Genomic DNA, 25,390 nt, shown 5'->3' with positions numbered 1-25,390 from the left:
GTTGATGATGACAGCTTTGTGATGGAAAGGGAGGCAGGATTATGGTGGCATGTAAAGGGGACTTAATTCCATTCAGCAAGGATGCTCTCTCTGAATCTGTTTCCAGCTCCAATTCTCTCCTGAACTGCATACTTTGTATTTACCACTCCTTATTAGACAGCTCCAACTAAAATTCTGTAACAGCCTCAGATTTAAACATATCCGCAATGGAAATGATTATATCCTACCTACATCGGTTGTAAATCCAGGCTGACTTATTAGCTAGGTACCCAGGAGTCTGTTGACTCTTCCTTTTTCTGATTACCAGAATCCAATCACTTTCTAGGTTTTATCAAGTCTCCCTTAGGAATGTCTGCTGGATGAGCCAAAGCCATGTGACATGGGATAGATGTCTCTATCCCCAGAGCCACCATCTTTTATTGAAATACACATCGGCTCTTTTCCTTGCTCTTGCAGTGGCCTCCAATTTCTTCTAGGCTGGTTTCTCCCTGCCCTTGCAGTCCCCTTCTTGCCCTGCGTTCAGTAACCAACCACAAAGCATTCAGGGGGAAGTTCTGTTTGCTTTTATGTTTTTACCTAACTCTCATTCAGCTTAAAAAATGTTAAATCTTGCTATTTGTCTCAGCTTTCTCTCCAAAAAAAACAAGACACTACATTTTATATTAGTTTTTCCATTTAGATAGTCAATTATTTAACCTCATTTTTCGGAGTGTGTAATTCTCAATGTTTGTCACATTTTAGGGTTCCATCTGTGTATTCGTCCTAATAGATGTATCAGGGTCCATCTGGACCCTCTGTTTGGTTCTATCAGTGTATTCTTTCTTCTGTGCCCATACTACTCTTAATTTTTACAGTTTTCTGCAAAATCTTAATAACGGGTAAAGTAAGTCCCCTGCCAGTTTGTTATTCAATTGCCTTGGCTATTCTTAGATCTTCCCGCATGTTTTTCTCTCTCGCTCTTTCTGTGTGTGTGTGTGTGTGTGTGTGTGTGTGTGTGTGTGTGTGTGTAGCATGAATGCTTCCTGGATTTTGGAACAAGTTATGCTAAATAAGTGCAAACAATTTGGAAGATTGAACATATATGACAGAGTTGTGACATTTCAAAATATCAACCAGATTATAAATACTGACCTGTGCAATTATTCCTGTGGCTCATTAGTCATGAAGTACCTTTCACTTGTATGGCATTTTGCAATTTTTCAAGCCTGATAAAATGGTGAAAGCCAGTATTATTTCCACCATTTTACTTAAAAAGTTTTTATTTTTAAAGCTTGTATTTTTATCAAAGTTATACATAGGCACAGTCAAATTGTTTTATAGGCTTTGCTATGAAAAACGGTGTCCCTTATCCCTCCCCCTACATTCCCTCCCTGGGAGCAGTCATTCTCAACTCTGATTATTGTGATACTTATTTCCATGGCTCTAAATAGTATCTCTAAATTTGTATTGCTACCTCATAATTTTTTCAGTTTTAACCATTAAGTTTTGAAAGTTAGTCTACTGGGAATTTCTCTGCTCTGTGCACTTAAATGTTCCCTCCCCAGCCCCTCAATGTGTTGGGTCATAGTTTTGATCACATGGATATTTGGAGGTTCACGTTAACCTGACTGTGTAAAACCACGTAGTGAACCATGATGACTTCCCTTCCCTACATGACTTTTTGTTTCTCTTGGAGGTAATAATTATCTTGCCTTTTTTTGTTTGTTTGTTTACTTGGCTTTCTATTTACATGTATCTAATTCAATCATAAAGGCTTCAACAATTGTCTCATTCTCCCCTTCATAATCATCAGATATTTAGTCTGTTTAGTCTTCTGAGGAGTCTTTCTTGCACTTTTCTGACACACTCCCCTGTAGGCTGGAAGCCTCTACGTCTGGTAAACAGCTGTCACTCTGGGTCTTTTCTTCAAGCCCAGTCTCTCTTTAGTGTAAGATATCCTGGGTCCCCTTTCTTCCTTATTATTAGTTTATTGCTTGGTTCTAGGGACACATTCCTCTAGCAGCTCCCTGGGTAGAAGTAGATGGAAGGTTAATATTGTAAAATGTCTGGAAATATTTTTATTCCCACTTCCCAATTGATTGGCACCTTGGGTGGTTATGAAATTCTAGATTGGAAGTACTTTTTCAGAATTTTGGAGGTATTCACCAATATCTTCAGGCTTCCTGTAGGACTGTTGAAAAGTCCAAAGCCTTGCTGATCTTTTTAAACTTGGAGAATATTTTTTCCTTGGTAGACAACGTTCTAAACTTTCATCGTGATATTTCATCCATTGTGCTGGGTGCTTGGTGAAAAACTGAAAGTGAAAGTGAAGTCGCTCAGTCCTGTCCGACTCTTTGCGACCCCATAGACTGTATCCTATCAGGGTCCTCCGTCCATGGAATTTTTCAGGCAAGAGTACTGGAGTGGGTTGCCAGTTCCTTCTCCAGGGGATCTTCCCTACCCAAGGACTGAACCCAGGTCTCCCACACTGCAGGCAGACGCTTTACCCTCTGAGCCACCAGGGAAGCCCAGGGTGCTTGGTAGGTTCATTAAATCTGTGAACTCCTGTACTTCAATTCTGGGAGGTTTTCTTCTTAACTCTCTTCTCAGATTTTCCTTCCTTCCTTCCCCTCTCCCTTCTCCCTTCTCCCTCTATCACTGGGACTCCTCTCTGCCATGCTTTCTGTTGTTTTTACTGGAGCTCCTATTGTTTATGTATCAAAGCTCCTGAATTAGTCTTCTAATTTTCTTCTCTTTCCTATTTTTCATCCTATTTTCTTTGTCCTCTTTTCTCAACCTTGCCTTCTATTCTTTTATTGACCTTTTTTTTTTTCATTTCTAATTTGATGTTTTTCTTTCTCAGGAGCACTCATTTTTGTTCTTTGTTCCTTTTCCTAATAATCTCTCCTTGTTCTATGGTTAAAATATCTTCTCATTTCTCGGAGGATATTAATTGTAACATTTTTTTGAGTTTGCTTCCTCTCAGATCAACTTTGCTTCTTAAATTTGTCCCCCCTCCCCATTTGTTCATCTAGGCCTCTGTCTTTTATGCTAGTGGTTTTTCTTCGTGTGTCTTTGTGTTCTTATAGGCGTAGAAACCTGATTGCAAGCTCTGGGTATGTGAGTTGAGATTATCCTGAGATGATCAATCTAGATCATCTCTTGGAGATTTTCAGTATCAGTTAGGTTTTTCTTCTTGGGCTGATGAAGTTGTTTCCTGTCTCTGGATGAGTGCCTGGCTTCCATGGTTCTTGGAGGAGAGGCTCAAAATAGAACTCTGAAGCTCCGCCTCCAATGCACACATACTCGCTAATATTCCAGCTTTTAGTAGGAACTTCTGCCCTCAACACTGCCCCATCAGGGTAACTGCCTCCTGTTGGATCCTCTCTAGAGAATAAACTTGGAGTCTTCCAGGCTTCCATGATGGGTGGCCACTGTCTGGCTGTGCAGAGCTGGGAGGGAGTCTGGGAATCTGGGTCCTGCCCAGACTTTCAACTATTTATTTTAGCTGCATCTTCACCGTTATTTCCAGAGATAACTGGTTCCACCCTTTCCTGAGTCTTTGGGGAGCTCTATCATCCTGTCCCATTGCTTCTTGTTTTTCCACGTGGATGGCCTACAACTCAGTTAGCTTGGATCTACTGAGTGGCTAAGTTACTTCCCACTCTCTCATCTGCTTCTTAGCCTCCATAATTTTTTTTCTAGAGTTCTTTTCTGTTCTTTCACTCTTTGTTTTTACTTTACTGTCATTTGAAGAGTGGGATTTTGAGAGGAAGTGAAAGTGAAACATTTGTTCAATCCACTCTCTTTACCTTTAATTCTGTCCCCCCGCCCGCCATGTTTCTTTTAAAACAACTCCCATTTACGTGATATACTATGGAGTCCTTTCTTAATAAACCTCTTTCTTATTCTTTCACTCCTTCCAATGCATTTTAGGGCAACATCATCAAGCTACACATAACAACAACAAAATGAAAAACGACCTTGGAATTTTTATGGCAATTAAAACTTTATAGACTACTTTAGGCAGAATTAGAATTGTTTTTTTTTTTATAATTCTAAATCTTCCCATTTGTATGAATAAGGCATACTTTTCCCTTTATTCACCTCACCTTTTACATTCAGTGAGACTTGTGTGGCTGGTTGCTTGTCAGGGGAGTCACCTGTTCCCATCCTAGGATCCACAACGCTTTACAGGGTAATGTTGTCAGTTCTCTATGCCTTGAATCCGGACTGGCCTTAAGCTTTGCATTTACCAGAGAAATACAGTGGAAGTGTTATTGTATGTCTTCAGTGTCTGCACCTCACGCAAGATGCCTTTCAGTTCTGCTGTTACCTTCTTGGAACTCTTCCCCTGCCATGTGACTGCAGAAAGGTGGCCTAGACAACACTGGTGCCAGCCCACCGGACACTTGAGTGAGGCCAAGTTATATCATGAGCCACTGAGATGCCAGCTGACATGAGAGACCCTAGGTGAGACCAGCAAAGAAACCGCCCTAGCTAAGCCTAGACCAGACTGCAGACCTCTAGGGTCAAGAGCAAATAAAATGTCGCCATTTTAGGCGTCTGAGTTTTAAGGTGGCTGGCTCCAGTGATAGATAACCACTGAGATTTGTAAATTTCTTTGTGAAGATCTTGACCATTTTTCTTCTGTCAAATTTAGTCTTATGTTCCTCCTAAACTTTATTGCTCTAATGAATGAGCTGTTTTTCTTCACTACCTTTTCTAATTGTCTATTACTGATTTATAGAAATGCGTTAATTTTATGTTGTTCTTACATGAAAGTTTCCTGCACTTTCTTATCCTGATAATTTGATAGAGTCTATTTGTCCTGTTAATAAAGTTTTCTATCATTTCTGGTTTGCCCATACTTCTTTATCATGAATGACTGTTGAAGTATACTTAATGTCTACTTAATGGTTTTTCAGCATTGACATGAGGATATCAATTTTCTCCTATAATTAGTTAATACAGTGTAATATATTAAAAGATTTCCAGTGCTTTATAGCCAGCTACAAAGCACAAGAAGCTCAGTTCAGTGCCCTGTGATGACCTAGATGGGTGGGTGGTCCAAGAAGGAGGGAATATGTGTATACATAAAGCTGATTCACTTGCTTGTACAGCAGAAACTAGCACAACATTGTGAAACAATAATATTCCAATAAAAATGATCTTCTGAGCTTTTAAACCATCCTTATATTCCTGTATTAAATTCTACTTGATTATGATATAGTTTTATTTGTACATGGCTCTCTTCAATTTGTTAGTTAATTTAGGATTGCTGTATTCATCCAAGTTTATAATGTGAATCTGATTTTTACTTTTCATGACCTGTACTACCTTAGTTTGCTTTTGCAATGAGAGTCATATTAATCTCATACGACGGGTTAGTTGGTTTACTTTTTTCTGTGCTCTGAGTGTATTCAAAAGAATTATCTTCCAAGTTTTGAAAAAATATATGTGAAATTATCTGGGCTTGTCATTGTCTCTTCTTCCTTTTCTTTTCTTTTTTAAGTTGGAACTCATTCTTGACTAGTGGAAATATTGTAAAATAAGACAGAGTTCTGATATATTTTTCACCCAAGTTGAAGCAGCCTTTTTTTTTCATGGAACACTATAGTCCCATGACACTGCCTAAGGGAAGAAGAGTCTAGCTAGTTCCTTTAAGGACCTCATTCCCTCCATCCTCAGGGTCTTTAAGTCCTCCTGACCCCACTCAACTCTTATGGACACTTAGACTCTGTGGCTACCCGTACAAGAGGTGCAGGGAACTGGTAAAAAGCCCAGCACATTCCTGAATGTTCATGAAACACCTTGTGTGGTCCCAACACTGCAGGGCTCTGCGTGAACTGCAAAGAGGATCAGACAAGGTCTCCAACCTCATGGAGACTGCTTTCTCATTGGGAGGCACATCTGGGCTTGGAACATGATAATACAAAGTGGAGTTCAAACTAGTGAATGTGAGAGAGGATGAAGTTAGATCAGCAAGTGTGGGACAGATGGATTGTGGAGCAGAGGGAGGTTGGTGGGAGATGGAGAGCCATAGGTCAGGGAGCAAGATAAGGCTCAGGTCACGGCTTCCCTGTGGGTCAGGCAGGCGGGCTTCCAGACGGAGAGTGGGACACATCACGGGACAGGTGTCGGGGTAGGATGTGTGTGTGTGTGTGTGTGTATTTGGGGGTGAGAGGGGGCGGGAATGGAGAAGATGATGAAATGGAGGGAGTGACAACAGTGAAAACAAACTCTCCTCCTGCAGCTTTGCTCAGGGCCAGCCCCAGGCCTGTGAGCCATCTGGCAGGACCTGCAATTCACTCACATGAAACTGTCGACTTTCCCTTCCCCTCCTCTGCTTCCTCACTGCCGCCCATGGGTGTGTGCATGATGGCACCGTGCAATTGACAAAATTAGTACATTCCTGCTGACCCCACCCCACACCGCCTTCCTGGTGGCCCTGTGATTTCACGGGTGACGTGTTTGGCAGGCTCCTAATGGCCCACACACTGCTGAGAGATGTCAGGCCTTCAGGGCTGGAAACCCACAGGGTTGTTAATACCTCCCTCTCCCTCCCCAACTCAAATCATCCCAGCAAGCCTTTTATTGAGCACCAAGGTCCCAGCTCAATAAAGGTCCCAGCCAGGTGCTTGCAGGCGACGCTGGGATCAGGGGTTAGATAGAAGGATGACCAAGATCCAATGCCCATCCTCAAAGTTTCCCTGACCTTTCCTCTCCTCCAAGAATCAGCTATGTTTGTGTAGTTGAGGGGGGGCACTTTTCAGTTTGCAAAGCACTTCCCTTTTGAACCTCATAATGTTCCCCAAAGGAGACAGGGCAGTTTTTATAGATCCCTTGAGGAAACCAAGCAGTATATTCAAGATTATGTTGCTGGTGAGCCAGAGATTCAGGAAAGAGCTTTTGGATCTTCTAGTTCAAAAAGGGCTGTAACTATGAGTCAGAAATGAGGTGTTCAGATCCCAGCCCAAGAGGCGGTTCATGACCCAGCACGCCAGTCCTTTAGAAAACGGCATGTACTTCCCTCATTTCATGCATGGCTTTGGGTATTTCTGAAAGAAAGGAATTGAAAAGGCTAAGAAATGAGAGACCATAAATACAGGGGTTGTGAGCACTAGGAAAATAGCCACGTGCTTGCTTCTCATCCCTCTGACTCTGTACCTCTCAAAGTCCTCCCACACCCAGCATTTCATGTGAGTCTCACACATGATGTAACAGCCAACATTTACTGAGCTCTTACTCCATGGCAGGCACTGCTCTGCACACCTCACCTGTATTAATTCAGTTCATCCTCAACCTAGGAAATAGGCATTTTATTATCCCCAGATTACAATTCAAAGATGTTGAGCCTTTTGCCCAAGGTCACAGAGCTTGTAAATCAGGGAGTTAGAATTCGAAAGTCAGGTGGTCTGCCTGCAGGGCTCATCCCTGCAGCTCCAAGGAGTGATTCCCAAGAGAAGGAGCACTCGAACGTGGAGAGGTGAAGGGACTTGCTCAAGGACCCCTAGTTAGTTGGCTTCACCTGATCTCCTTCTCCGTCCTTCCCACCACACCACAGTCAGAAGACAGCGTAGTGTATCTGCCGTAGGCGTGCCCTGTACCAGCTTCACTCAGTGGGGCACGGGGCTGGCAGGGACACATCTTGGGGGCCAATGGAGAGGTGAGCATGGGGAAGAGAGAGGGAAAGCAAGTGGGACAGGCCTGCTGCTGGTATAAATGATTCTGGGCTGTGCTAACACCACTGGGTGTAAATGGAAGCTTCCAGGGGGCCAGTGGACTCAGAGCACCAACATTCCACCGCTGTTATTCCCGGTTATTGCATTACTGCTGGTGAATGGCTCTGCCTGGAGAACTTATGCTTCAGCTTCAAGCAAATTTCAGAACTGAGCAAATAACCAACATACTTGTGCAAGAAGAGTAGGATTTCGTTCTGAATAAATTCTAAATTTAAAGAAAATCCTCCCCCCCCAAAACCTTCTACTACTTTTGAATTAGTTAATTCTGTTCAAAAGATGGAGAGACGGGAGGAAGAGAGGATCCCGGAGCCGTCAGACAGGATGTGGCTTGTTTCATGTAGGAAAACCTCTGCTTTTCTTTAGATGAGGACAAGCATGAGATCAGCCTATTCATTAGAGTTGATTTTAACTACTCATGAGACTAGGGCAGGCAAGGAGTGAGCCATCAGAGCATTTTCATTGGTACCAGAAAACCTGGATTTTGGCAGTAAAGATGGTCCTGAAAAACTGTGGACAAAACCAGTATTGGGGAAAAAAATGCTGTTTTTAATGTATGAAGGGGCCTTCTATTTCTTTTTAAAATTTGTAGCTGTTTTATTCAAAATCACCCCAAACCGTAAACAACCCAAATATCCTTCAGTCTGTGAATAAAGCAAACCGTAGTACATCCATACAAGGGAATCTACATGGCCGTGAAAGTGACATGTGTGAGTCTCAGACATCCTGAAAGAAGCCAGTCTCCAGAAGCTACACCCTCTATGATCTACGTATGTGACCCTCTGGAAAAGGTAAATCTATAGGGTTAGAGAACAGAGAGGTGTTTGCCAGAGGTTGGGGTGGAGCAAGGGCTTCCCAGATGGCATGAGTGGTCAAGACCCTGCTTGCCAATTCAGGAGAACCGAGATGCGGGTTCGATCCGTGGTTTGGAAAGATCCTTGGAGGAGGACATGGCAGTCCACTCCAGTATTCTTGCCTGGGAAACCCCATAGGCAAGAGGAGCCTGGTGGGGGGCCCCTCTATTTCTAAAGGGAGCTTGCATAGAATGATTTAGGCAGGATTTCTTTAAAAAAAATTCTTCGTAAAGTGAAATTCTCTTTCCTATTTGTGGTTTGTGTTTTTCTTCAGCCGGGACACTTGTGCTCCCAGTGAGTCCTCAGAATAAGTGCAAGGTGAAAAAGCCTGTCTTCAGGGTTTCTCCTCTCATTTAGGGTCCTGACTCTCCCTCGATGCCCAGATGTCCTCCCTTCCACTACCTCCCACTTCTGTTCGGGAGGACTGGCTGGAATGCATGGAGTTGCAACCATCCATCCAAGTCATTAGACCATAACAACCTAAGCATGACCCTGGCTAGAAGCACTTTTATTTTTATGGTGCCTTTTTACAAAATGGAAAAATGATGTAGATTCTAACGAAGCGATCACTGTAGAAGACTTCAATGAATTTCTTCCAGACTGTGCTTGTCCTGATTTGATTTGGGAGATGTCCTGCCCACTACCCAAGGAGATTCCTTGGAAAAGTTAGCCCCTTCATTGTGTACCGATTTCAAATTTTAATTCTTAGGGACTCTCCAACTTTTTGGGTCCTATACTACGCTGAATGGTTCTCCCAAATATGAGTCCACTCCAAAACTGTGAATATGACTGTATCTGGGAAAGGGTCTTTTTAGGTGTAATTAAGGTAATTGAGATCATCTGAGATTAGCATGTGCTCTAGATTCAATCACAAGTGTCCTTATGAGAGAAGAAAAGGGGAGGAGACCCACAAGGGAGCAGGCAGTGCGAGGACAGAGTCAGAGCCTGGAGAGATGCCTCTGCAAGCCAGAGCCTGTCACAGGCCACCAGAAGCTAGGGGAGAGGATGGAAGGATACCAGTCAGAGCCTCCAGATGGAACCGGCACTGCTGAACCTCGATTCCTGACTTCTGGTCCCAGACTGTGGAAAGATAAATTTCTGCTTGTGGGAATTTGCAACAGCAGCCCCAGGAAATGAATACAGGTTCCCTTATGTGGCCCTGTCATAATGTGGGAACAGTAAGAACCCAGCTGCCTGTGTGGTATCACACTATGAGCATCCAGAGAGGCTTTTCTGCTTAAAAAGACTTTTCCTCCACTTACTATCACAAGTGCCCCCTAATCCACAAGTCTCTTCTGGCGCACAGAGTCAACAGAACTGTGTTCCTGTGTGCATCCACAAGAATGTTCACGGAAGCAATTAAAAAAAATTTTTTTTGGTAATAACCCCGTATGACTATCAACAGATGACAGATAAGTACATTGTGGTCTAACCATACAACAGAGGGTGACGCAGCACAAATGAATAAACTAGGGCCCCATGCAGTAGACAGATGGATCTCACACCCATGATGTTGAATGGAAGAAAATATATTGAACATACTGAAGTTCTACACTGAATATATATTGAAGTTGGACTCAGAAGAATATATATTGAATTAGTGCATTGACATAAACTTCAAAAGCCGGTGAAATCATCTATGGTGTTAGAAGCCAGGAGACTGGCTAGGGAAGGAGGATGAGTGGGGAGGGGACACAGCAAGAGGGGGCCTCTGGGGCACTGGCAATGTTTTATTTCTCCATCTGGATGGTATTCACTTTGTGATAATTTATCGACCTATATATGCAATATCTGTGCATTTACATGCATTATAATTCACAACATAAAAGCGATTTTTTTTTAAATCCACAACGAACAATTTCAGAAAAGCAGTATCTTTCCTGTTAAAAGAAGTTGTCTTTGTCTGGGTTTTGCTGGACTCGGATGCCGAGACAAGACTTTGGCACAGCAGTCTGATCCGGAGATGTTCCCAGGAAGCCCTGCTGGGAGAGTGGGGCAGTGGGATGGACCAAGAAGGACACGAGACCTGTGGCTGATACATGTTGAGGTTTGGCAAAAAAACAGCGAAGTTCTGTAAGCAATTATCCTTCAATAAAAAATAAATTAAAAAGGACAGGAGAAAGGTGGATTTCGGGAGATGGAAAGGGGTTCAGTGTCACCTTGGAAAAGTAGCAGACAGAATCAGCTTGCCCGGGGCCCCCAGAGGCAGGAAGGAGCCGGAGTTCTTATCCTCCAGCTCCCATCCTCCAGGGCTCCTCCTGGGCGGGACCCCCTGGGCGGGACCTCCTTGGCACTCGGGCTAAGAAGAAGCCCTCGGGTGAAAACCCAAGGTGCTCGCAGGGCACCTCACGCGCGGGATGTGGGATTCTGAGTATCTGGAGAGTGAGGGCAGCCCCACCGACTGCTTCCGCTGTGAGAATCTGTAACACAAATGTTGCTAAGTTGCTTCGAAAATAAACTCTCGAGGCAGCAAGTGACTTGAGGAGGCAAGACTCGCGTTTATTCAGGTTGACAAACGATTGAGAACCTGAAGGATAAGCAGGTGAGAGGGGGAAAACTGATCTGTGAAGTTTGTGATGGCAAGAAGTCTTCCCAAGAGCCGCAGACCTCGTAGCGGTCATTCGACAAGCGTGTAATTGAGAGCCTTCTGGGTGTCCAGCACTGCGCCTGCGCGAAAGCCCCGGAAACCTCGAGTGCAGGCGAGCCTGGAGGCCCGGGGTGGTAGCGTTGGATGCTGATTTCGAGCCAAGCAAGCCTGAAGCAGGTGAGACATCCCTGCCAGCCAGGAAGGGTGGAATTGGTGAGCCCAGGGTGCCTGGAGTGTCCAGTCCTGGCACTGCTTGAACCAGCCTGCAGGCCTCAGCCAGGTTGAGACGTCTCTGAAGCCCTCCCCCCTCATCACACCCACCAGACCATCTTGGCTCAGATGCTCTGCAGGGGACGAAGTAGGTACGTGTACAGGGCCCTAGGGACGCAGGGAGGGGAGGGTGGCTGCAGTCACAGACAGAAGGAAAGTGCCATTTACATGAAGTTTCCATCTCAAAGAGGTGGCAATGCCCAGGTATAACTTTCAAAACCCCCTTGATAAGCACTCCAGGTCTATAAGTGGCTCTGGATTCCTCACACCTCTGGAGGGCTCTTATCTCCGACATGCATGAGGATGGACAGATCTGAGCCAGGTTTAATAAATATTTAATTTTGTTGCTTTAGATATTCATACATTTATAGGCATCTGATTATTATTTTTTAAAACATAGGGCTTGCTCTTTAGATGCATGCTAAAAATCAAGAAAAAGTTAAACCTGCATCCTAAATAAGCTGCATCCTAAACTCTTTTAGAATAAACTATTTTACGAGTGCCCCTTGGGGATCTGAATGAACTTGGTTAGAACCTGACTTTGTGGTCTTCAAGTGATATCTAAGTGGTCAACATTGTACTTTCTCTGCTTCCCACAAGAACCCCACCAACACGGGATTTTGTGGTTTTCATGGACGTTTCCTGAAGATGTGGAGGGTTAAAGGCAGGACTGTCCCAGCATGTTGTCCAGCTGTGCCCATCTCCCCGTTATCCCTGCTCTGCACTCTGCTTCTCTCTGCACAGCTCCCTTGCCTGTACCCCAAGATATTCTGTCCCCTTCAGCAGGGCAGGTATGTCACCTTTGAGCCAACTCACCTCCTAAATTTCTACCCCAAGGGAAATTCTTACGAAATTCTGTGTTCTGCCTAAAGAAGTCTGGAGAGTACAATTTTCTCCACCAGGTTTCCCATAGAAGCATCTCATTTGAAGGTTTCAGTTCTCAGCGTACCTCACAGCTGCATCTGGGCAAGCCAGTGCCTCTGGGCTTGGCGATCAGGAACCTACTTTCCAAACTGACCACCCTCACCCTCACCTCTCCCCACGTTTTTGCCCACTGTGAGCTTGCCTCTGCTCTTGCGCTCCCCAGAACCTGCTATAAGGCTGTGCTGTTCAATAGGGCATTCTGTGAGGATGTTCTATTCTGAGTGGCCCAGTGTGGTAACCCCTAGGCACATGTGGCTACTGAGGACATGCAGTGTGGCTTGTGGAACTGGATTTTACATTTTACTTAAGTTTAACCATAACTTAATTGCTACATATGGCTAGTGGCAATCGTATTGGACAGTGCAGTCTAAGGTACTTGGTGACTTTCTAGTGACCGAATTCAGTGCCTGCGTTTCTGTCTGAATCTCACTTTGTGTCCCTGCAGCGTCTTTGCCCCTCCTCCAGCCCTAACATCTTGTCCTGGCCCTTCTCTCTTGTTCCTATAACTTCAAATACCATCCACACACATACAGCTCACAAATTTTGACTTCCAAATGCTTTCTGGCTGTCTCTACAATAATCTCAAAATAAATATGTTTCAGAATAGATGTGTTATTTCTCCCCTTTTTTTTATACCTCCTTCAAACAAACTGATCTTTCTCCATTTCTGGGCTAAAAATGGGGCAGAGTGTCTTAAAATCCTCCCTTCCCCTCCACATGTAATCAGTCACTAAAACCCATGGTTATTGTTGTTATTTAGTCGCTGAGTCGTGGCTGACTGTTCTGCAATCCCATGACTTGCCAGGCTCCTCGTCCATGGGGTTCTCCAGGCAAGAATACTGAAGTGGGTTGCCATTTCCTTCTCCAGGGGATCTTCCCGACCCAGGGATCGCACTCTTGTCTCCTGCATTGGCAGGCAGATTCTTTACCACTGAGCCCCGAGGGAACCATGGAGTCTACATCAAACCGTTTTCTGAAATCATCCCCACATCTGTGTCCACTGCTGACTCTATTGTTGGTGCGGAGCTGTCCCTGTAACTTGTGGGTTCTGTGTAAAATGCAGGGTCCCAGCTGGGAGTGGGGAATCAGTCTGCCTTCCTATGGGCCTCCACCCGCCCAACCCACAGGTAGATGGGCAAACCCTAAAAGAGAATAGCCAAAGAGAAGCTGTGTACCTGCATTGAGGGTGAGCAAGGGCCCCTTGCTGAGCCACCCCACAATGTGCCGTGGCACTGCCAGCCCAGGGCAGTGATAGTCACTGCCTTGTCCTGTCTGGAGAGGCCAAGGGGCCTGCACTCAACCTTCAGCTTGACTTGGTCTCTGCTGGGGAGTGGAGGGCAATATAGAACGTGACCCCTCGTCCTCCTCCACCAATGTGATGGGGTCGAGTGATGAGGGTGTGGACGGTGAAACTGAGTGGAATCTGAGATGCCAGGGGTCATGGGGTGGGTGGCGAAGAACCCATCCTGGGGAGGCAGCAGGAGGTGGGATTGCACAAGAACAGAAGCCCCAAGTCCTCAGCACATTCTCGGTTGTTTGTGGACAGTTCCACAGGCTCAAGGGGAGAAGGATGAAGAATTTCAAGATGGTACCCTTGGAGCATTAAACTCCTCATGCAGGACCCTTTGGAGTGGAGGGCCCCAGGTGACTGTTCTAGTCGCTTGCCCATGAAGCCTCCCACCCTGCATACATGGCCTAAAACATAGACCCATAGAAGCTAGCTAGGAATGGTACCCACCCCCTGATGGCATTTGAAAATGTGTTGGGTGCATAGTGTAATCACAGAGACCAGGGGGCGCTTATGGAATTTAGAGGGCAGGGACTGGAGATGCTAGAAGTCCCACTATGCCTGGAACAGTCCTGAGCCAAACGACAGTGGTGCCCACGACAGAAACACGGCCCAGGATGCCGCTGTGTCCTCTGGTGTACTGTTACGTCCACCCTGGATTCCAGTTCTGGGCCCCTTGCCTTATAGGCTTCGTAGCTGTTCATCCCGAGTCTCCTCTGGTCCAGTTCTGGGAAACTGAGCCCATGGCTCCTCTATGAATACTTTCCTTAGAGTCCCTACTTCGTTTCGTTGTAGTTGCTGACTCAGATGCTGTCTTCACATGGCTGCAACCACATGGAGGCTTCAGTGGAGAGGAAAGAGCCCTGGACTGGGAGCCGGGCTGCCCTGACTCCAGCACTGTCCTTGCCACCCACGACCTGGGAGGACCCGGTGAGTCATTTCCCCTCCCTGAATATCCAGCTCTATTCTGCCATCATCAGAGAGCCCTCAAGTGATTCTCTGAAAACAACCCTTCAACTGGCACCATAAGCTTGATAAATGACACCACATCCTCGCCTTCATTTGCTCTGTCTTTTTTCCTGTCCAGTCTTGAACTGAGGGCATAAATCATCTTTCCTTTTCTCCAGGACACACATACCTCTAGGTGGAGAAGGGAAATGGTAAAGAGACAGGGCCACAGATTAGCATTCCTACCTGTCCTTTCTTTTAGAATTGTGGTTAAAATATATATAACATAAATTTTACTGTTTTAATCATTTTAAAGTATACAATTCAGTGGCATTAAGTACCTTCACCATGTTGTATGTACTTGCCACATCCATGTCTGGAACCAAAAAATAATTCTTCATTTCTCCCTCCCCATAGTCCCTGGCAACCACAATTCCACTTTCTGTTGGGATGAACTTGCTGCTCTAGGAACCTTATATCAGGGGAATTATATAGTACTGGTTCTTTTGTGTCTGACATACTTCACTTTGCATAAGGCCTTCAGGGTTCATCCATGCTGCAGCACGGGTCAGAATTTCCTTCCGCTTAACAGCTGGATAATAATTCCACTGTATGTACAGACCACATTGTGTTTATCCATTCGTCTTTTGATGGACATTTGGGCTGCTCATCTGCTCTTTTTAAAGAAAAGTGTTTCTGGATGATCCCGTTTGAATCTAGGGAGTCCAAAGAAGAACAATGGTCGGCTCCGAGTGGCTGGGATCTCACAGGGGTGACTGAAGCTGGGAGGAGGCAGGAGGACAGAGGAAGCGGTCTGGGGGGCTCCAGGACAAAGGGCTTCGGCTTCAGGATGCAAGAGGAGAAGGGGGTTGTTGCAAGTGGAGAGAGTGGGTTTTGTACAGAGACCAAGGATGCTTTGGGCCGGCTCAGTGAGGGATGAGGGGTGTGAGGAAGGAGGTGAATACGTCAAGGAAAATAAATGGAGAGATGTGATAGCAACTCTCTTGCCCTTGGTTTAAAAAGGAAGGGCAGGAGGGAGGGAGAATGAGAATGGAAGAGAAATAAGAGGGAAAAAGAGGAATGTCCCTGGTGGTCTGGTGGCTAAGACTCTGAGCTCCCGACGCAGGGGGCCCAGGTTCCATCTTTGGTCAGGGAACTAGATGCCGCATGCTGCAACTAAGACCCAGCGCAGCCAAATAAAGAAATAATTTTGAGAAAAAGAGGGAAAAGGAGAGACTATTTCTCTCAAGTGGCCAATATAGGTGCAGAGGAAGGAACCAGGGCATGGGGACTGAGCTGTCGACAGGAGGCTGAGGACAGGACCAGGTCCTACTCTGCAGGGCCCAGTACAAAATGCAAATGCAGTTAAGGGTACTAAAATGCAAAGCTTTTCCCTTTCTTCTGTGCTCTCTCTCAATTCATTTTTATTTTTGCATTTGTTAGTTTGTGTCATCATAAGAGAAATTAAACATTTAAGCAATTAGTATGACTTTTGCTATTCATCTTTATATTGTACCAGTTTTTATTCATTCGCTCACTTATCATCTTTTAATTGGGGTCAAATATACATAATGTAACACCATTTTAACCATTTAAATGCACAGTTCAGTGGGCTTCAGGACATTTACAGTGTTGTACAGCCAACACCACCATCCATTGTGAACATCTTTCATCTTGCAAAGCTGAGACTCTGTACCCCTGAACACTACCTCCTGACTCTGCTCTCCTCCCAGACCCTGGCAACACCGCTCTACCCTCTGTCTCTATGAGTTTAGCATCTCTGGGTTCCTCACTCATCCATGGGTGAATGTGGGCTAGACACATGGGTTATCTCCAGCTTTTGGCTATTGTGAATACACAAAGCCAGTTTTAAACGTAAATATAAAAGCATCTGGGGGCTTCCCTGGTAGTTCAGCTTGTAAAAAATCTGCCTGCAATGCAGAAGACCCCAGTTCAATTCCTGGGTTGGAAGGATCCCCTGGAGAAGGGATAGGCTATGTACTCCTGTATTCTTTGGCTTCCCTGGTGGCTCAGACAGTAAAGAATTTGCCTGCAGTGCAGACCTGGGTTCGATCCCTAGGTTGGGAAGATCCCCTGGAGGAGGATATGGCAACTCATGCCAGTATTCTTGCCTGGAGAATCCCCCTGGGCAGAGGAGCCTGATGAACTACAGTCCATGGGGTTGCAAAAGAGTTGGACATGACTGAACTTGTCAGTCTTTTAAGTCCTTTAAGGAAGGACTTAAAGGGAAAGGAATTGGGGTTGCCTTTTCTTTTCTTTTCTTTTTATGTCATCGTTTTCAGCAGAACTGATTGACTAATACAGAGATGCAATGTGAAAAAAAAAAAAAGGATATGATTGGTTCTTTGGTCATTTGTGTTTCTTAGAATTGCCATTATTGTCTTTCTGTATTTGAAGCAAGTTCTGGCTCGAATGGAAAGAGTGGCCTTTCAGGGCTGTTGTAGCCATGCAGACATGGCATATGAGCACAGAATTCCTGTGGGCCCATGATACATGGGAGTTCATCCAGACACAAAGAGAGGGCAAGCTGAGCGTGTTATGGAGCTGCACAGTGGGTCCAGCTAACACTACATGTAAATGGGAGCAAAGAGCAGAGGACACATACTTACCATATCTCCCCTCTCATGCCCAGTCTCCATCACCCTATTGGATGTTAACTTATAACACACAAATTCAAAGACAAAGTTACTGAGAGTGTCAGGACAGCTACAGCAGAACGTTGAACCGAGTGTGAGATCTGTTATGAACAGCTGCACACATCCAGTGCCCATGATGCTGGTCTTCAGGGGGATCCAGTAAATGACCTGTTCTAAAGGCAAAGAGGCGGAGAAAGGCTGCAGGAAAACAGTGGCCAAGGGTTTACCCAGAGTGGCTTTCTTGAAGAGCCCTGAATAAAAACAGTGAAAAGCAGGAAGACAAGCAAAATGAAACGATAGCCAACAGTTTGCAGTAAAAATGGACACAGAAGTCCTTCCAAAATTACATGGAAGTGCTCAGAATCTATGCTTCCTAAGGCCATTCATTGTGGTCACACCCCACAAAACTAAGTAAACCCCGAGTCTATCAGGGCTTTGTTCCTGAGCCCAGGAGTGCTGAAGAGGGTATGGGGTGATATTGAGTATTTTTTGTTTACAAATGTGTATGTAAGTTATATTTCTCATTATATATACACACACACATATGTGTATGTGTGCATGGTCACTTCAGTTGTGTCCAGTTCTTTGTGACCTGATGGACTGTAGCCATCCACAGGATGCTCCAGGCAGGAATACTGGGTTGCCGTACCCTCCTCCAAGGGATCTTCCTGACCCAGGGATCGAACCCGGGTCTCTTATATCTCCTGCATTGGCAGGCGGGTTCTTTACCACTGAGCCACCTGGGAAGCCCCTTGACAACCTACAGAGACTGTTTAAAGCTCTAGATAGTTGCAGAGAAAAGTACTTGGAGGGCATGGGCTGTGTTTTCTACCTCTTTTGCATAACTGGTGATACTTGGTTAAGACACGTGTTAGGTTGTTGGTAAATTTCTTACTAAAGGGCTGTGTACGGTTAGGGGAGGAATTTGGACTGAACCTGGTGGGCGGTCCTGCTAATTTTACCTACATTTAAAGTTAGTTTTGTCTACATGACTACAATGCTATTTCACGTCTGCAGAATTAGTACTAATTCCTTCATATGGCCAAATATACATTTTGTGTTTGGATTTCTCCTATTGTCTCATCTTCTTTCATTTTTGTGATTTTTCTTGTTTATTGAGATGTAATTTACAGGTGGGAAAATGCACAAATTTCAAGTGTACTCCTTGACAGAATTTTACAGGGATGTGCATTGTCAGAGCCAAAGTATATTCCAAAGTGGTAGCATCAGATTTACACTTCTGCCATCAGTGTGTGAGAGTTGAAGGTGCTTCACATTCTCACTAACAGGATTATCAGTACTTTTAATTTTAGTCATTTCTATTGGGAGGAGCAAAGTGTAGATGTATATCCCTGATTCATAATGATGTCGAGCACACCTTTCTGTATGTCTATTCTGCATGTTCATTATTTTTTTTAAAAAATTGGCTTGTCTAACTTTTTCATACTCATAATGGAGCTTTTTATATGTTCTGGATATTAGTCAGAATATATACATATCTTCTCCCAATTTGGCCAATCCTTTCACTCTATTTTATCTTATCTTTTGATTAAAAGATATTCTTGGCTCAATGAAGTAAAATTTATCAATGCAACCTTTTTTGGTTAGTGTTTTTTGTACTTTATTAAGAAAAATTTGTCTCCTTGAATATAATGAAAAAACTCTTATATTTTTCTCTAGAATTAATGTTTGTGTGTGATGTGAGGTAGTTTGTATATGATGTGAACTAGAGGTCAAGGTTAATTTTTGCATATGGAAATCCGCTTGGCCTAGAGTTATCTTTCCACCATTGAGTAGTAATAGTAGCAGTACCTCTGCCATAAAGCAAGTTAATGGTTGTGTAGAACTCTTTCTTGGCTGTCTATTTTACTCATCTGTTTATCTGTAGTTTTACCTATAGCATGCTGTTAGTTACTATAGAATTATATTAATTCTTGCTCTCTAGTACCCCTAACTCTAGGTAATCACTGACCTGCTTCCTTTCACTATAGTTTGCTTTTTCTAAAATGGTATATAAAGGGAATGATGTAGCATGCATTCTTTTGCTTCCCGCCTCTTTCGCTCAGCAGAATGTTTGTGAGATTCATCAGTTTTGTTGCATGTTTCAGTCACATGTTCCTTTTAGTTGCAGAGTGGCATTTCATTGCATGGATATACAGACATCTGCTTATTCTTTCACCTGTGGATGGACATTTGAGTTTTCTCTAGTTTTTTTGTATTACAAATAAAGGAGTTACAAACATTTATACACACAAAAAATACATAAAGTTGGTCTTGTCTAAAAGATCACAGAAATACAAATGAGATATCAAAACATTAGGAAGTACAGTTTGCTCTGTGTTCTTGCAAAAACAACCTGTAAAATGTGTTTTTTGTTAAATATTCACTCTGAAAAAGTTACTGAGTGAATGAATATGAAAGTGAAGTGATGAGAGTGGATAGCAACTCTGTCAATAATTAGTGTCTGAGTTTCCTCAGCTTTAAAATAAGCTTGAAAAAGTTTGGTACATTCCAATTTAGAATTCTATGATTCAGTTACTATTCATAAACTCAATTAAGACAGTCACTGCTTGGTAAGAGGCAACAAAGCACAACTATGTAACCTGGTGATTCATTTGCTACCAGATGTTAAAATGAACAGTGGGTGGCGCACTTTCCTGCAAACAGAAGAAAAGTGGCAAGTAGACAGTAGAAGATACATTAATTCGTTTGATCAGGAATTACTAAATGCCTATGGGAGCCAACCTGCTCGGTACACTGTGCATTAAAGTAACCTGAAGTTATTAATGTGAAGACGAGCTGGGCACAAGGCCTTATTGGACATGATGACCATAAGATTCCTGTAAGATTACTGGAGACACTCAAGTGTCCAGAGAAGGAGTGGCCTCCCCGAGAGCCAGAGGGAGGGTCAAGGTTACCTAATTCCCTCTTGTCTACAGCCAGAGTGGGTTCATCTTCTTCTTCACTCTATGGGAAAGATTATGGAAACTTCAAACCAACTATTCACTCAGCAAAATACATCTTGACCACCTACTAAGAGCCAGGCATGGTGCTAGGCACTGGAGATACAAAGGTGAGCGAATGTAGTCCTGTACCCAGACTGCTCAGATGGTGATTGGAGACCACTGTGGGGATGGAGGGCAATGCAGTGTGGCAGTCTTGGTTGGCAGACATAGTTGCATGGTACCTGCATGCCACCCACACACCTACCTTTCTAAAGAGTGATGGTAAATTTTCTGTTGGTTTGCATATGGCCTCAGCATCCTTCTTGACACAGCCATCAGGTAATCACTACCTATCAATCAGAATTGGCACAAAAGATGGAACCTATTTGCTTCTGAGGCAACGAAGGCTATAACACCGCACACACTTGCTATGGGAGCCCAGTTCAGTTCAGTTCAGTTGCTCAGTAGTGTCTGACTGTTTGTGACCCCATGAACCATAGCACGCCAGGCCTCCCTGTCCATCACCAACTCCTGGAATCCACCTAGACCCATGCCCATTGAGTCTGTGATGCCATCCAACCATCTCATCCTCTGTCGTCCCCTTCTCCTCCTGCCCCCAATCACTCTCAGCATCAGAGTCTTTTCCAATGAGTCAACTCTTCGCATGAGGTGGCCAAAGTATTGGAGTTTCAGCTTCAGCATCAGTCCTTCCAATGAACACCCAGGACTGATCTCCTTTAGGATGGACTGGTTGGATCTCCTTGCAGTCCAAGGGACTCTCAAGAGTCTTCTCCAACACCACAGTTCAAAAGCATCAATTCTTCAGCTCTCAGCTTTATTCACAGTCCAGCTCTTACATCCATACATGACCACAAGAAAAACCATAGCCTTGACTAGACGGACCTTTGTTGACAAAGTGATGTCTCTGCTTTTTAATATGCTGTCTAGGCCCAGAGAAGCAATTAATTAGCGCTTTTGGGTGAAATTTGGGTAAGAAGTCACTGAGTGAATGACAAATCAACTGGGCCTCAAAGAATGAATAGATTACTGTTGGTTAAAGACCGCCAGGCCTCCTTTCACTCTGTGCACTGTTGCTGGCTTATTTTGCATCTGATAGAGAAGGTACTAGCCCCTGGGAAACATGACTCCCTTTTTGGTAAAGGTGGGGCCTATTCAGCGTTCCTTAGATTGGGGCCCTGATGGGAGTAGCAGACGCCCTGGAGGGGATGGAACCTTGAGGTGAAGTGTGGCTGAACTAGCTTGTTGGAGAAAGTCCAGGTTGCTGGCCCAGCCACTGGGTTTTCTTTGGCAGAAGAATGTCCAGCCTCTTTATGTAGCTGGTGCCAAGCAGGCCAGGCATAGTGAGCTCATGGCGTTTCATGAGTCCTGGAGCTGGAGACTGAGGGTGGAGGGCAGTAGAGGGCTGGAGATAGTTCCAATGGCCCCAGGCTTGCAGCAGGCAGGGCTTTGGCCCGATGGAGACAGGAAGTCTTCTGAGCTTTCAGACATTGTGTCATATGAATGTTTGTTTGGGAAGAGGAAGCCATCCAGGGAGCACTGGTGCCCGTCACCAGCTCCTGGGAGAGAAGCCCAGCTGGTGCGTGTGTTACACGCCTCTTCCACATGCCCATGGAACACATGGACACACAGGCACTTGCACCCTCATCACCCACCCCACCACCCCCAACCTGTGCACACAGGTGAAGTGAGGTAGCCCATATTCAGTGAGAAATAACAGAGCTCCGGAGCCTGGCTGCCTGCATTTCCACCCAGATTGGGCCACAAGGGGCCTGACTCTCTGGGGCAAGTCCTGTCCTCCCCAGCCTTGGTTTTCCCATCTGTAAAATGAAGAAGGGGAAACCTCTTCAACCTACTTGAGAAAACAGAGAGAGAAGAGCTGTGTAGAGCAGAACAACTCCCTCCAAACGACGAGCAGTCTTTGTCCTCATGACCACACAGCAGACTCCCTTCTTTATATTCAGCCACCTCTGAAGTCCTGTGGACTCTTTCGGGTATCTAACAATCATCACCTCCCCTCTGTCCCCACTACCTCTGATCTAGTTTACATCTTAGTTGCGGGCACCTGACCCTCTGTGCTGGCCATCTCACATCTCCCTGTCTCAGCGCACCTGCTCACATTGCTCTAAGGATGGCTCTGGTTAGATACTTCCTGTCCCCAGGTCTTTCAGACCTTCTGGCCTCCTTGCCTTCAACCTCAAATTCCTCCTTGATCTTAAATTACCTACTCTTCCAGCAGTATCTTCTATTTTTCCCATATCAGTCTTCTGTACTACAGCTATACCATACTCCTATTTCTTGAGCAACTTTGCAAATTCTTAACTTTGTACATTTCCCTTTATTCTGGGATGTGTGTTTTTTTTTTAAGTACCCATCATAATCCATGTCGGAGAAGGTAATGGCACCCCACTCCAGTACTCTTACCTGGAAAATCCCATGGATGGAGGAGCCTGGAAGGCTGCAGTCCATGGGGTCGCTGAGGGTCAGACACGACTGAGCGACTTCACTTCCACTTTTCACTTTCATGCACTGGAGAAGGAAATGGCAACCCACTCCAGTGTTCTTGCCTGGAGAATCCCAGGGACGGGGGAGCCTGGTGGGCTGCCGTCTATGGGGTCGCACAGAGTCGGACACGACTGAGGTGACTTAGCAGCAGCAGCAGCAGCATATCCATGTATTTGGAAAAAAGCAAAGTAAGTTCAAGATTCATTAAAGATATATATGTGAAACCATAAACACATTGGGAGGAAATATGGGTGAATATTTGTGCATATTTTGTAATCAGAAAGGTGTTTCTAATATGACAAAGTCATAGAGTAGATAACGTCTTAATCAAGTTTTAAGAAGTGAATAACTAATCAGAGTTGAAAACTTTTATACATCAAAACAAGGCTTCCCTGGTGGCTCAGTGGTAAAGAATCTGCCTGCCAATGCAGGAGACTCGGGTTTGATCCCACTGAAGCCTGTGGGCCCTAGAGCCCGTGCTCTGGCAACAAGGGAAGCTATCCCAATAAGAAGCCGGCTCGCTGAAACCAGACAGCAGGCCCTGCCTGCCACAACTAGTGAGAAGCCCATGCAGCAATGAAGACTCAGCACAGCCAAAAAGAAGTAACTAAGGACCAAACAAACCTCTATACATCAAAACAAACCACAACAGAAATGCATAGAAAGGGCTTGGAAAGTCATTAACAAATTATTAAATGTGGTTATTTCTGGGGAGAAAAGTAAAATTCTTCTGTTTTGTGGATGTGATGGTAGATTGAATTTTTTTTAACCTGGTATAATTGTGATCATTATAAATATACAGAGATGATATATTCCTTTGTAATCAAGAATATTAAAGACATCAATACAAACAAAATTTAAAAGCCATGCTCACTTTAGCAGCACATATACTAAAATTGGAACAATACAGAAAAGATTAGCATGGCCCCTGTGCAAGGATGACACACAAATTCATGAAGTGTTGCTTATTTTTTTTAAAAAAGCTAATGGCAAAGCGGTAAAAATATCTGTAATATATGAGACAGTCAAGGGACGAACATCCTCACTATGTGAAGAGCTGTTACAAAAATAGAGGGGAAATGAACAACTCATCAGGAAATGGGCCAAGTGCACAAATAAGCAATTAACAAAGGAAAAACGTTTATGGCCAAAAATCTTATGGAAAAATATCAGCCTCATTAATAATTTAAAATTTTAAATTAAAACAAGAAGTTTGGCAAAGACATCTAGATTGATACATTAAAAGAAAAATAATTGAGCTTTGCCAAGCTTCCTGTTTTAATCTACATTTTGAAATTATTAATTAAGCTGATATTTTCCCATTTATTTACTCTCTATATAGTGAACTCTTAGACACTCTTAAGTACTGCAGGAATGCACACTGGTATGTTATTTTGGCAGGCAATTTAACATTAGCTATCTAATCTTTAGGGCTTCCCAGGTGGCTCTAGTGGTAAAGAATCTGCCTGCCAATGCAGGAGATGAAAGAGATGTGGGTTTGATCCCTGGATCAGGAAGACCCCTTGAATTAGGAAATAGCACCCCACTCCAGTATTCTTGCCTGGAAGATTCCATGGTTAGAGAAGCCTCGTGGGCTACAGTCCATGGGGCCACAGAGAGTCAGACACGACTGAGTGACTGAGCACATACATGCATCTAATCTTACAGATGTGTATATATTTTGACCCAGTAATTTAATTTCCCACATTTATTCTCAAGAAATAATTAAAAGCAATCCAAAGGGGACCACATCAATGCATTATCATTAAAATGGCAAAAATTAAAGATAAAGAGAGAATGTTAAAAGCAGCCAGGGAAAGGCAACAAGTCACATACAAGGTTGTCAGTTGATTTTTCAGCAGAAACTCAGCAGACCAGAAGGGAGTGGCATGATATATTTAAGGTGATTAAGGGGAAAATTCTACAACCAAGAATACTTTACCAGGCAAACCTCTTATTCAGATTTATTGACGAGATCAAAAGTTTTACAGATAAGCAAAAACTAAAAAGTTCGATACTACCAAGTTAGCTTTACAAGGAATGTTAAAGAAACTTCTCTGAGTGAAAAATAAAAGGCCACAACTAGAAACATGAAGATTATGAAAAGAAAAATCTTATAGAGAAAGGCAAATATAAAGTAAAGGTAGTAAATCAACCATGTACAAAGCTAGTAGGAACGTTAAAATAAGAAAGTAAAACCATTTGTATCTACAATGAGCAGTTGAGGAATACACAAAACAAAAAGATGCAAAATATGTCAAAAACAGAGATCACAAGGAGATAAGAGTTACAATGCAGGTTTGTTAAAATGCATTTGAAACTAAGTGATTAGCAACTTGAAACAATCGCACATGCATACACACACACACATATATATATAGATTGCTATGTATAAACTTCATGGTAATCAGAAGCCAAAAATCTATAACACATACACAGAAAAGAAAAAGGAATTCAAACACAACACAAAAATAGTCATCAAATCAAAAGGGAAGAAATTAAAGAAGAAGAAAGGAACAGAAAAGAACTACCAAAGCAATCCCAAAATAATTTATGTCAGTAAACATATATGTCTCAAAAGTTACTTTAAATGTAAATTGACTCAATACCCCAGTCAAAAGACATATGGTGGCTGAATGAAAATAAGACATGTACATATACTACCTAAAAGAA

The 25,390-nt window shown here is 43.8% G+C and overlaps 1 non-coding gene across 1 annotated transcript; it reads left to right on the top strand.

Annotated features, from left to right (window-relative positions):
- The first annotated feature begins 23,583 nt into the window (after window positions 1-23,583).
- LOC129636351 (U6 spliceosomal RNA) lies at window positions 23,584-23,690 on the top strand. The gene has a single exon (XR_008706892.1). It is a non-coding gene; the product is annotated as a U6 spliceosomal RNA (small nuclear RNA).
- The last annotated feature ends 1,700 nt before the right edge of the window (window positions 23,691-25,390 follow it).

Source organism: Bubalus kerabau, chromosome 21, assembly GCF_029407905.1.
Source record: "Bubalus kerabau isolate K-KA32 ecotype Philippines breed swamp buffalo chromosome 21, PCC_UOA_SB_1v2, whole genome shotgun sequence".
NCBI classification, from domain to species: domain Eukaryota; kingdom Metazoa; phylum Chordata; class Mammalia; order Artiodactyla; family Bovidae; genus Bubalus; species Bubalus kerabau.
Note: the sequence above shows the minus strand (reverse complement) of the source record. Positions and strands in the feature narration are given on the sequence as shown.